The sequence below is a fragment of the Triturus cristatus genome, chromosome 8 (assembly GCF_964204655.1).
Source record: "Triturus cristatus chromosome 8, aTriCri1.1, whole genome shotgun sequence".
NCBI classification, from domain to species: Eukaryota; Metazoa; Chordata; class Amphibia; order Caudata; family Salamandridae; genus Triturus; species Triturus cristatus.
The window spans coordinates 919,706,791-919,719,496 of NC_140591.1; the positions used below are offsets into that span (position 1 = coordinate 919,706,791).

The following is a 12,706-nucleotide window of genomic DNA, read 5'->3' on the forward strand; positions in this document are numbered from 1 at the left end:
CTACGGCTCTAGAGCAGCTCTGCTGACCTGGTTCACTGGCTCTAAAGCAGCTCAGCTGCCTGGTTCTCTCCCTCTTAATCGGCTCTGCTGACCTGGTACTCTGCCTGTAGAGCAGCTCTGCTGACCTGGTTCTATGGCTCTAAAGCAGCTCTGCTGACCTGGTTCTCTCCCTCTAAATCAGCTCTGCTGACCAGGTTCTCTGGCTCTAGAGCAGCTCTGCTGACCTGGTTCTCTGGCTCTAAAGCAGCTCTGCTGACCTGGTTCTATGGCACTAGAGCAGCTCTGCTGACCTGGTTCTCTGGCTCTAGAGCAGCTCCGCTGACCTGGTTCTCTGGCTCTAAAGCAGCTCTGCTGACCTGGTTCTCTCCCTCTAAAGAGCTCTGCTGACCTGGTTCTCTGGCTCTAAAGCAGTTCTGCTGACCTGGTTCTCTGCCTCTAGAGCAGCTCTGCTGACCTGGTTCTCTGGCTCTAAAGCAGCTCTGCTGACCGGGTTCTCTGGCTCTAGAGCAGCTCTGCTGACCTGGCTCTCTGGCTCTAAAGCAGTTCTGCTGACCTGGTTCTCGGCCTCTAGAGCAGCTCTGCTGACCTGGGTCTCTGGCTCTAGAGCAGCTCTGCTGACCTGGGTCTCTGGTTCTAGAGCAGCTCTGCTGACCTGCTTCTTAGGCTCTAGAGCAGCTCTGCTGACCTGGTTCTCTGGCTCTACAACGGCTCTGCTGACCTGGTTTCTCTGGCTCTACAGCAGCTCTGCTGACCTGGTTCTCTGCACTCACGATGCACACACCCGACTTCGCGAAAATATATTTTAAAATAATATAAGTTTATTATAAATACAAATATATTATTTTTATGCATATCTTAGATAATCTCTTGCCCTAATATGTATATTAAAGACACATACATATCATTTTGAAACAGCGTGCCCCAGCACGTATATGACGTCACGTGGGACCCGCAACCGCGCAAGCATCTCGTACCGTAATGCGCATGTGTCGCGAATGCGCGGGAGCAGGATTCGCGGACTGGTTGCATACCAATCGCGCACATCACGTAATATTAAATGTATATGATGTAACTGAAAAACATGCAGCCGTCGCACACCGTACGCGGATCCTTCTAGACTTTTCTAAAATGGCGGCTAGAATGCGTGCACCCACAGTGATGTGTACGCTTTGAGTGCACGACCCCCGAAAAAAAATTCGATTTTTTTTTTAAAGAAAATAATATAAATATATTCAAATAAAAAATGAAAACAAGAAAATTAATCAATATTTCAGTTTGAATTCTTTTTGTGTGTGCAATTTTCAGAAAAATATATAATGTTATTTAATGAATAAAATATTTATAAATAAACAGTTAAAAAACTGTCGAAAATCAGTACAAAAAAATAGGTATAACTACTATCACACTTAAAAATTAGCATTTAAAAAACCTTTGAAATTCACTGAAAAAAACCATAGGTTTTAGAGACGTTATAGTTAGAAATTAGCATTTAAAAAAGCTTTGAAATTCACTGAAAAAACCATAGGTTTCAGGGGTGTTATAGTTAGCTGGCCATTTCACTCGTACAAAACCATAGAAATTCCTACGTTATAGTTAGTTCTGCTAACTATAAGTCGCGTGCCCGCAATGCACTGCTGATGATGTCACATATTGCATCATTCATGACATGGTCAGTGACATCACTGATGACATCACTGATGACATCTCAAATGACATCACTGATGACATCATCCACGTGACAATCTGATACACCTCATCATACACTAGTATAACCTTTCATCACTCACTGTAAAATACAAGGTACCTTATTTGAAACCATTGACACACCAATACCAGTTACTACATACCCACTCACTGATTCCTAAGTCTACACACACAACTACCCATTCAACAACAGAATCATTTATACATGCAGTCACTAATTAATAGAACACTATCAAATGCACGTATACACATATATAGACATTGACACATCAGCAGTCATCTTAGTCGGTTATGCAGTCATCCTACTCACTCATGAAAAAAATTAATCACACTTACATTTACTCACTTACACAATTATCCAACACCTCATTTATTCAAACACATAGTAACTCATAGTTGATATGTTAAAAAATCACCATTACAATTATACACTCATTCATATAGTTACTCTCACAATCACTGACTCTTACACATACTTATTTATATACACCAACTCTCACATACAATGCCTTTTATTTTTTTACTTTGTTGAAGATATACAACTAAAACATGTATTCGCTCACCAACACACAAATAAATACACTCAGTCACCCAAACAACTGTTTCCACATGGACTCTTAAACCTATACACCTAGTCAATCAACCATTTACACATCTATGCATAGAGTTACACACACCCCATCCAACCACACACAAACTCAGTGTCCCATACAAATACTCACCCAACTAATCAATAACTAATATACACACTCATGTAGTTAGTGACCACCTGATGCTGCATGTTATACAACAGAGACAGTGCTGCACACATTCACATAGTTTAGTTACTAATCCATGTATTAAGTGAGACACTTTTAATTAATCACTTAAACAGACAGTCAGACAGCTACTAAATCCTCCATCCAGACAGTTATATATCCACTCAATCTTAAATACAGATTGGTATATATATATACTACATATTTAAATTTCAAACTAAACCACATTCACTGGATGATTTCATCAGTGATGTCATCAGTGATGTCATTTGAGATGTCATCAGTGATGTCACAGACCATGTCATGAATGATGCAATATGTGACATCATCAGCAGTGCATTGCGGGCGCGCGAGTTACAGTTAGCAGAACTAACTATAACGGAGGAATTTCTATGGTTTTGTACGAGTGAAATGGCCAGCTAACTATAACACCCCTGAAACCTATGTTTTTTTTGTGACTTTCTAAGGTTTTTTAAATGCTAATTTCTAACTATAACGTCTCTGAAACCTATGGTTTTTTCAGTGAATATACATATATCTACACACAATTTCCTCATTTTAAAGAGCCCCAGACCCTGGCAGGGCGGCTTAATCGAAAGATTTCATTTAACTGCATTCTTGTTAGTTTGTTTTGGATATTTTTAAACTGCAGTTCATAATGTCATTAATTATGTGAGAAAATGTGCAAAATATATCAGTGCTGTAATCTTGCCTCGTGCAATTTCATTCTCCAAGTGCATGCTTTAATGTGTGTATATATATATATATATATGTGTTACCACAACGGTGAACAATTCAAGTCAGTCTGAAAAGAGGACAGCACTCACGGGAATTCTTGTGTGATTTATTTGTGCAAAACCCTCCCCCGCCCCAACAGACGCGTTTCGGTGTTGCCGCCTTCCTCAATGTCGGTAAGAAGCTATACAAGCCACCATTTTAAAGTGCACAGTGCTTACGTTAAAACCAAGTCATGAACAGCGAAGATGGCAAAATCAACTCTTTGCACCCAAATGCGGTGTCCATCAGAGAGGCCATCTTTTAACATGTCTCTGGCAGTGTTTAAATATATGCAAGTCTATTTACAAAACGGTTATTATACAGAAAAAAGGCAGGTATTTCCCAAAAGTCAATACATCCGAAAAATGCTAATATTTTTCATAGAGGATAAAAAACGACAAATATTGCAAAATGTTACACATTTCTTTGAGAGCTAATGCTCATTTCATCCTCTAAATAATTGCAAAATACCGAACCTGTTTAGATGTTCAAAACAAAACAATCAAGCCCTGAATTCCCTGAATCAAGCCAAATTATATGCCTTGCAGACTAGAGGACAAGGGCTGCAGAAAAACATAATAATAAATCGGTCCCACTAGTTGTTTGGGCAGAAAATTCATATTTGTAAATACATCTCTGGAACCAAATTCAATTCTAAACAATTTCATTTAAACATGGAATACGTCCCTGTGCCTAACTGGGATAGATCACACAGGAAAGAAAGGTTGAGCGAATGTCATACAGGTAACCCTTAGTGCTGGAAATGTTACTCTAAATGGGTCCAAAGTTCTTCTGTTATGTTCAGACCTGTTGGTGCCATGGTATCAAGGTCAATGATGTATTTAGACTCCATTCTCCAGAGAATCCTGACCCTGTCTCCTCCTCTTTCCTGTTTGGGTGCCTGATCTATGCAAAAGAATATTAGCTGATCATGATTACTGTTATGTGCTCTAAAACGAGCTTTTTTGCAGGATGTATAGTGCTCCGCACATATCATTTACGGCATGGACATTCTAAACAGTATATTGTGAAGTCTGAGTTACAATTCAACAGACACCTGATTTTTTTCTTTACTGTGGGTTCCTCAATGGTAACGTAACTGTTGACTTTCTGACTAAATTTGCAGGCCTTGCATTGCATATACGGATAAAATCCGGTAATGCTGTCTTTCCTGTGTGTGGGTGCGCGATAGTGGCTCGAGACCAAGTAGTCACTAAGCGATTTGCAGCGTTTATAAGTGACCAGGGGTTGAACTGGAATGGCATCCTTCATTATATAATCAGTTTTAGGATTATGGCAATTCTGTTTAAAGATCCTAACTAATTGTGAAGATCTAGAGTTATAGCGAGTAATCATTCTGGCGGGTTGAATTTTACTGCTAGATGTTGAGGCATGTGTTGTCTTGGGTATCAGTAGTTCTGTTCTCGTGACTGTGTCTACTCTTTTGTCTGTTGCACTCAGAACCTGATGTGAGTCGCCCCTGACCTTGAAGCGCCTGAAAGCTTTATTTTTAGCTATTTGATATTCCTGAGATGTTGTGCAATTTAATTTTAATCGCAGTAGTTCCCCATAAGGGATGTTGTTAATCATACTTTTGGGGTGAAAGCTGCGTGCATGTAAGACAGAATTGCCCGCTGTTGGCTTTCGATAGAGCCTGGTCAGAATCTGCCTATTTGCTACATGAATTTCTAGGTCTAGGTACACTAAACAGTTTTTTCTGATCTGTCCACTGAATTTTAGATTGAGGTCCTTTGAATTAAGGAAAGTTACGTACTCCTCCGCTGAGGAGCGACTGCCCCGCCACACTCAATGAAAAGCATTTTGTTGTGCAGACAGAATTTCAAGGGACGTTTGTCTAAGAAACATTGTACCACTCTTATGCCTTGTTGGTGATTGATACAGGTGTACAAACTGGTAATATCAAGAGTTATGAGCAGCATATCTTCCTCCCACATTAGGCCCTCAATCTATCTCAGAAAATCATGAGTGTCTTTAATATACAAGCTAAGGGTCTTCCCCCATGGAGCGAAGAAGGAGTCTATATAGATAGAGCAATTTTCCAGTAAGCTGTTAATTGATGCCACAATTTGCCTCGTCCTTATGCACCTTGGGGAGGTGATAGAAGGACGGAAGTACTGGATACTCGCAGAGCAGAAACCTAAACTCATCTAAGTATACATACATATGTACAAAATTCTGCGTGCGCCGCCACGCTCACAAAGATGCCCGCACTCCAGGGTAAATCCAAATTATTTATTTGTGCTGACGCATTTCGACCACACTGGTCTTTGTCAAAGCATTGGAAACATTGTAACAGTGTGCCCTATTTACCTTAGCGAAACACAGTTACCAAGTGCATAAACATAGAAAAAAGACTTTCACAATACAATGCATGCATGCATTTCATTGAATATTTGACGTCACAACGCATGCAATTACAAAGCAGTCTTTACATCACAACTACCATTACATTGCATGATTTTACAACACATGCCATTGTAACGCATTTTTAAAAACTACCATTACAACGCATTCCAATCCAACGCATACCATTACAACGCATAATACTTTTAATGCAACATTAGGGTAAGTGTTGGATAGTGTAGGGGTAAAAATTACTATTCCCACTCCAGTGAGTGCAACAGTAAGGTAAATGTTTGGATAGTGTAGGGGTAAAAATTATTATTTATCCCAGTGAGTGCAACAGTAGGGTAAGTGTTGGATAGTGTAGGGGTAAAAATTACTATTTCCATGTACCCCAAAACCCATACCCACCCTAATACTAAAAAAATCTCCATTACTTAACTTATAATGCGTTGTAATGGCATGCGTTGTAATGGTATGCTTTGTAATGGCATGCGTTGTAGTGACATGCGTTGTAATGGCATGCATTGTAATGGCATGCAATGTAAAGGCAGTTGCGTTGTAACAGTTGTGTTTTAAAGGTAGGTCGTTATAATGACTGCGTTGTAATGGATGTTTCCCAATTCAGTTTAAAAAAAGACTTCCAAAAAATTTAATCAATTTTGTGTAAAATTAAAAGTAAATGATAATACATTATAAAGTAAAAAGGACATTTTCAAAAACATTTCCAACAGGTAATGAATATACACATTTTGTGATGTACTTTTCACAATGCCCTTATAAGTGCAACACATGCTAGTCAAGTAACTAATTCAGGTACAGTCTGGCACTGGCAACTTTGAAAGTTTTATCCTAGTCAACGAGTGGACACTGGATTTTTACAGGTAGAGTGTGATACCCTGTAGGCCCTTAGTTGCACATACAAAGAAGCAAGCCCATAGAACAACTGTAATTTCTGCTTGGTACTTGTCACCATCATATGGTGGATGGTAAACGGTCTCCCTCCTCAGGAGACAATGTCCATTAGCATACACATAAGTTCAGAATTTTTGTGTCAAAGAGGACTCAGATCATTACTGTTTCCACTATCAGGACTGTGGTGAAGACCCGCTTTTGTACCTGAAATATTTTAGTTATTGTCTCTCTTTTCTACCCTTTTCCTCTCCCATTTGTGTCTCAGCATGCCACACTTTTTGCTCCCTGGCTAAACTATGAAAATGCAATCAGTCTAGGCCTTCCTGAATATGCAATTTCACATATTCAGAACATCAGTAGGGTGCTTAAGATGGGAAAATGTGATCATGTCTCATCTTTGGAGAATTGAATTCAGCTAAAATCTCTCTTTTTTTAAAGATTAAATTCTTAGTATAGGCTTCCAAACAATGACTAAAACAAAGTACATTCACTATACAGTGGCATCAGAAGTAAGGCAATGTTACATGCTATATTATCTTCAAACTCACATCATATACATAGGAACCAGCAACTCAATCCCTGTTTCTCCATGACCTTTAGGTATTAGTGTAATAACACAAATCCAGCAGCAACATTATCATAACAGTTTCAACCTTCAGCACAGGTGTCAGTAGAGATAGACATTAAATAGGCTGTCAACGGACCGCAGATGTCCCTAGGGTGTGAGGCCGCCATCAGTTTCTCAGCATGTAGCTCCAGGTGCTCCATACAACATACCATATCTTTAAACCATTGCAGCAGTTTCGGCGGGTGCTCCCTCCCCCAGTGCAGAGACACTCTGCGTTTGGCGAGTAGTAACACTACCTCCACAAACCTCCTATGCGCTGGATGCAACTGCTTTACATATGCCAGAAAGCATATTTGAAGGGCTACCTAGAACCTCTTTGGATATCATATTCGTGAGGACCCAAGTGAACTTTCAACCAGGATTGGTTAATTTTGGAAAAACTCCATTACAGGTGTAAGAAGTCCGACTCCCCCATACCACATCTCTCACAATTTGCATCAGGCCTTGGGCAATATCTAGATAGTTTAGCTGGGGTGTAATATGTCTGCTGGAGGTATTTAAAATGTATGATCTGAAGCTGCAATTGGAGGTAAACATCCCAGTAAGCGTGCAACAGAACCCACATTCTTCATGCATTAGTGGGGGATCCAAAACCCTATTCCACTTGTGGAGTAGGGCAGTCTGCCCTACTCCACGTCCCTCTAGCAGGGCAACTTTATATAGTGTGGTGATTAGGTGTCTATGTGTTGATGCAGTGAGTAGAGCCTGAAGGGAGGCCAGGGTTGCGCATACATTAAAAACTGCGACTGGGGTCTCTGGTTGCTGTGTAGCAAAGTCTGGTAAAGAGAGGAAGGATTGATCAGGAAAAAAATCTCCCATGGTCGTGTACCAAGCGTCTCTTAAGAGTGCCAGTGCCCCAGCAGCATGCGTGACCGATAGATCTGGGTGACAAGTGAGTGGAAGTGCTGGTACATATGGTGGCATTTTCTTAGCCCATATGGCAAGTGTATGCCAGGTCTCCTTAGTGCAATTTACTGTATTAATCTCAGGGCGGGGGCTCCCGCTCTCCACTGAGTCAAGAGCGCTGATAGAGGAAGGGGGTGCGCATTATGGGCCTCTCTTGCAAAAAGTAATATATATTCATGAGGGTGATACCAATAGTGTGCGAAATGTACTTGGGCACAGAGTTAGTATAGATGAGTATTTGGGGCTCCAAACCCTCTCTGTGCATAGGACAGGGTTAGTACCCACCCGCACCTGACCATAGGTTGTTTACCGGCCCATACTAGTTTGATCATGTGCGAGTGTATGGTATTCAGCAATTGTAAGGGCAACACAATTGGGATGTTAATGAAAAGGCAAAGGAACCTCGGGAGGATGATCATTTTTAAAAGGGCAATCCTATTGGCCAGCAACAAAAGGAGAAAAAAGGCAGGGATTTCCAATGGCAATTGCACTGGAGTGTGGTCAGAGAGCATTTTGGGCATGTGGCACACATCTTCTGTCCATGCATTGATTTCGGGGGTGACCAGCCAGTCATACAGCTAGGACCACATGCTGTGTACTGATGATGTGTTAGTTCCTTTCCATCCCCAAGGGTTGTGCACTCTCCACAGGTCCAGCAGTCTGCTCTCAGCCATACTGTCTCAGACTATACAGGCTGCCCTTTCCATGGGTCTATCAGAATTTCCCAATCTGTCCATTGTGGGTTATAGGTAGATGTTCAAATCCCCTCCCATACAATGGCCGATGGGGGTAGTGAGCGTAATTTGACCCACATCTGAGTAGAAAAAACTCGGAATCATCTGTGTTAGGGCCATATGTGTTTACTATGGTCAGTGAAGTGTCGTTGAATCTGCCCTGCACAATAATGCTCCTGCCCTGCATGTCTACCTCAGAATGGGTAAGCACAGAGGGTGTACCTCGTTTTATCAACAATAGCACTCCACAAGAGTAGGATGAGTAAGAAGAGGCCACCTTTATCGACGTCCATCTCATGCCCACAATGGTCTCAATGTGTGTAGTTAAATGTGTGTCTTGTAAAAGCACTACCTGTATAGTATGCCTGTCTAAATAGGCCAGCACTTGGCAAATCTTATGAGGGTTATTTAGGCCTCTCACATTCCATGTTATAAGCGACAGTTGTTTACATGTCATATTTTTCGCTGGTTTGATAAAAATATGTAGATACCTTTAGATGTACCATGAACATTTTGGTGCTGGTGTCATATAGTGCCGCTGTATGCTCAGTACTCAAACCCATTAACAACAAATCCTCTCCCACCACCCACCTCAGAATCCCAACCAAGGGAGTTTGTATGTTTATCAATGTCTATGAAAAGTCTAATAACAATTTGTAGGCGCCGGACGAGAGCCCCACTCCTGGCTCCGTCGGCTCACAAGTCAGTGTACCCTTATTGTCCAAATGCAGCCACACCCAGTCTTTTACACTCCTGCTAATCTTACCATAATACTATAGTCTTCTCTGTTGCAGGGGTCCCCATCAAACCCCCAACAGTGCCCTCCACCTACTCCCAAGTATCCCTCCCGGAAGCAGTTCAGGCAAGTCTGCGTCCGTTGCACAGGCCCAACTAGAGCCCCTATCCCTAAACATGACAGGTGCCATCATTTTGCAGGGGACTCCTCATCCAGGTCCTTCTGGTCCTGCTGTTGAGATGTTATCTTCTTGACAAATTTCGCAGCTGCCCTGGAAGTCGTGAAGATTCTAGATCCGCCACGATGCTCTATATGCAGCCAAGTCCGATACCGCATGGCATATGGATTTTTGCCAGGTGTAGCTTATTCTTCACTCAGAGGTACTCCTCGCTCGCCCTTGGAAGTCAGCAGTAAAATCTGGGAAGAAGGATATTGTATTCCCCTGATAGGTGATCTTGTTTTTTTTCACTGGCCATTTTGAGGATTGCATTGGAGTCTCCGTAATTCAGTAATTGTCCCACTATAGGATGAGGGGTACCTGGCAGCGGTCTTGCCACAAGTGTTCTATGTGTTCTATGTGTCCTCTACACCACCAGCAGGTAGGAGAAATTTTCATTTTCCTTATTCATGGACTCTGGGATCTCTGTAATGTACAAATTGTTGCTGCGGAAGCAGGCTTCCAAGTCCTCATTTTTAGCCTGTATTACAGCCAATGCTTTTTCCATATTAAGGCATTTGGGACTCACGGTGCGGACATTATCTTCCGTGGCGGAAATACATTGTTCTGCTTCGTTGAGGCATGTTGTATGTTTCTCTTGTTTTGTGGTAAGGTAATCCATCCGGATATTTAAGGTGTCCATTTTCCGATCATTTGACTGTAGGCTTTGCTGCATAGCCTCCAATGATGGTGCGTCAGCCAGGGAAGCAGCAGCTCCGCTATCCTCAGACAGGTTCCACCTGTTCTCCCCATTTTTGTTTTTGAAGGTTAGTCTGGGCTGGGTTCTGTCTGCCTTCCCCTTTTTGTTGCTGGTGGCACCACTTATTCGGAATGTCACTTTTGATGTTTTGAAGGCCAATCGCAATACACGCGCAGTGGTTCCAGTCTGCAACCTCAATTCCCTGTCACAGGCTGTGCATGCTGTTCTCCTGCCTTCAGGCCCCTCTCAGCTGTCTGTCACAAGTTTACTGGGCCCGGGACATGCCCCACAGGTAAAGGATCAGTGCAGCCGACCACCCCCTCGGCTGTCCTACGCACCACACTTGTTGCAGGGCTCTAGGTGCCCTTAGGTTCTCCGACCGCCATTATCTCAAAGGGGGTGTCCCCCTAATTGGCCAGTAGGGCTCCGCTCCATCCAACGCAGTCCTCCCCTTCACTGTGTTCCTGTGGGGAACACCCACCTCGGCCCATGCCAGAGAAGAAGTATGTTCTATTACGCAAGCACTATCTTCAGCTTCTTATAGCACTGCTATCCTCATGCTCTGAGGCCCCGCACTGCTGCTCCAGCCGAGCTCCTGGTTTACAACCCACCGCTCCCTCCTCAGGCCTCAGCTGTCCGTCAGTACCTTTGCAGCAGTTCTCCTCCGCAGGCCATGGCCCCGGCACTCCGCATGTTTATATTCATCAAGGATCATCTTCCCACTGTCCCTTTTCCCGGTGCCCTCCCTCACCTCTCCGCTCCGGTAGTGCTACTGTTGCCAGCAATGTCCTCAGGGAAGGATGTGTGGGCTATAGCTCTGGCCTCCAAACCCCAGAGCTAAAGCCACGCACCACGCCAGTCGCTCACAGTCTCTGGTAGTCTCCAGTGCCTTCCCGCTGCTCTCGTTTGATCAGCGAGGTCTGGCACAGCTCTGATATAGTTTACCTCCTACCACTTGTATTTGTTGTAGTATCTGTGGCTACAGGCCGAGTTACTTTCAGTGCCCCACTCCACCGTCCGAGGGACCTCTTCCAGCTCCTGCCCCCACGTGGTCTCAGTCACCAGCTGCAGTCGCAGCAATTTCCGTCGCCTCAGGAGCACAAAAACGGCCTCCTACGTCTTCTGCATATTCTCCTTATCTCGCAACATTTAATTCAGGACAGGATGAGCATCGATAATAAGGATTAAGCTGGATATTTGAACTTGGCTGGTAGAGCTGCACTACAGTGGGGCTATCTTGCCGCTGGCTCTCTAGCGCCCCGCGGATTCAGCGCAAATATCTATCCAAAGTCCAGAGACATTTTCTTAATAGCAGATCCTAACTCTTATAAGCCAAAATTAAATTCCCTAACTACGACCACTAGAGCACAATCTCTTGGTGATTCACTTAATTTAATGTTCAAGACTTTTGTAAGGACTTCACAGTAGATCTTGTCCAATTCTTACATTTGCTTCCTCCTGCTCTTCCATCAGGGGAAAATCATTTTAAATTCATCAAGAGCCCTAAAATGTGGGTATTTCGTCATTTTTGCCTCTTTAATTTTCGAGAAGTACTTTGAAATCTGTCCATGCACTGTTCGGGGACCTAGGCGGCTTGAGACAAGTAGTGATCCGAATACAACCAATAGACAATTGAAGTTGATACGGCTCTGATTGTGTCTCCTATCCATAATAATTGCAAATCAAGAAAAGTATCAAGTACACTGTGGGATATTTATGCTTCCATTTTGGCATGACTCTTTCCTCTATCTTTTTTACCCTTTTGCTTCATTTCTTTGTGAATGCCTTATCCTGATGTTCTTAATTTCAATCTCCAAGAATCACTATAATATACCAACCCCAACCTCTCCTCTATCCACCCAAAACCATGTAGAAAATAAGGCAGCTACATGGATCAAGACCTATGGCCAACTACCCTGTCAGGAAATATCTGAAAAGAAATGTACTGTTTAATGTATTACTTTCTATTTTACACGGGCTTGGTATTTAAATGTAACACATTCATTATTTGAAAAACATATTTCTGCGCATCTGAGCTATAATATTTAAGTACTATTTAAGTACACAGCATTATGATGCCACGCAGTCCTTGTTGGCCCAATAAAAACTTTTAAAATAATAAATAAAATAGAGCAAACTCTCAGCAAATATTCTTGAACTATAAACAGAAAATATGTTATAGAGACAAATAGCAAAATTAGAGGCTCTTTGCACGCAGGTAATAGCCAAACTGCACTGTATTGTCAGTGGTTCTTATCCAAGGGCAA

At 42.5% G+C, this 12,706-nt stretch overlaps 1 protein-coding gene across 1 annotated transcript in view; it reads right to left on the reverse strand.

Moving 5' to 3' along the window:
- The window catches only part of LOC146805263 (zona pellucida-like domain-containing protein 1), a 516,659-nt gene that overhangs the window by 408,897 nt on the left and 95,056 nt on the right, over positions 1 to 12,706 (reverse strand). The gene's annotated exons all lie outside the window — the stretch shown is intronic.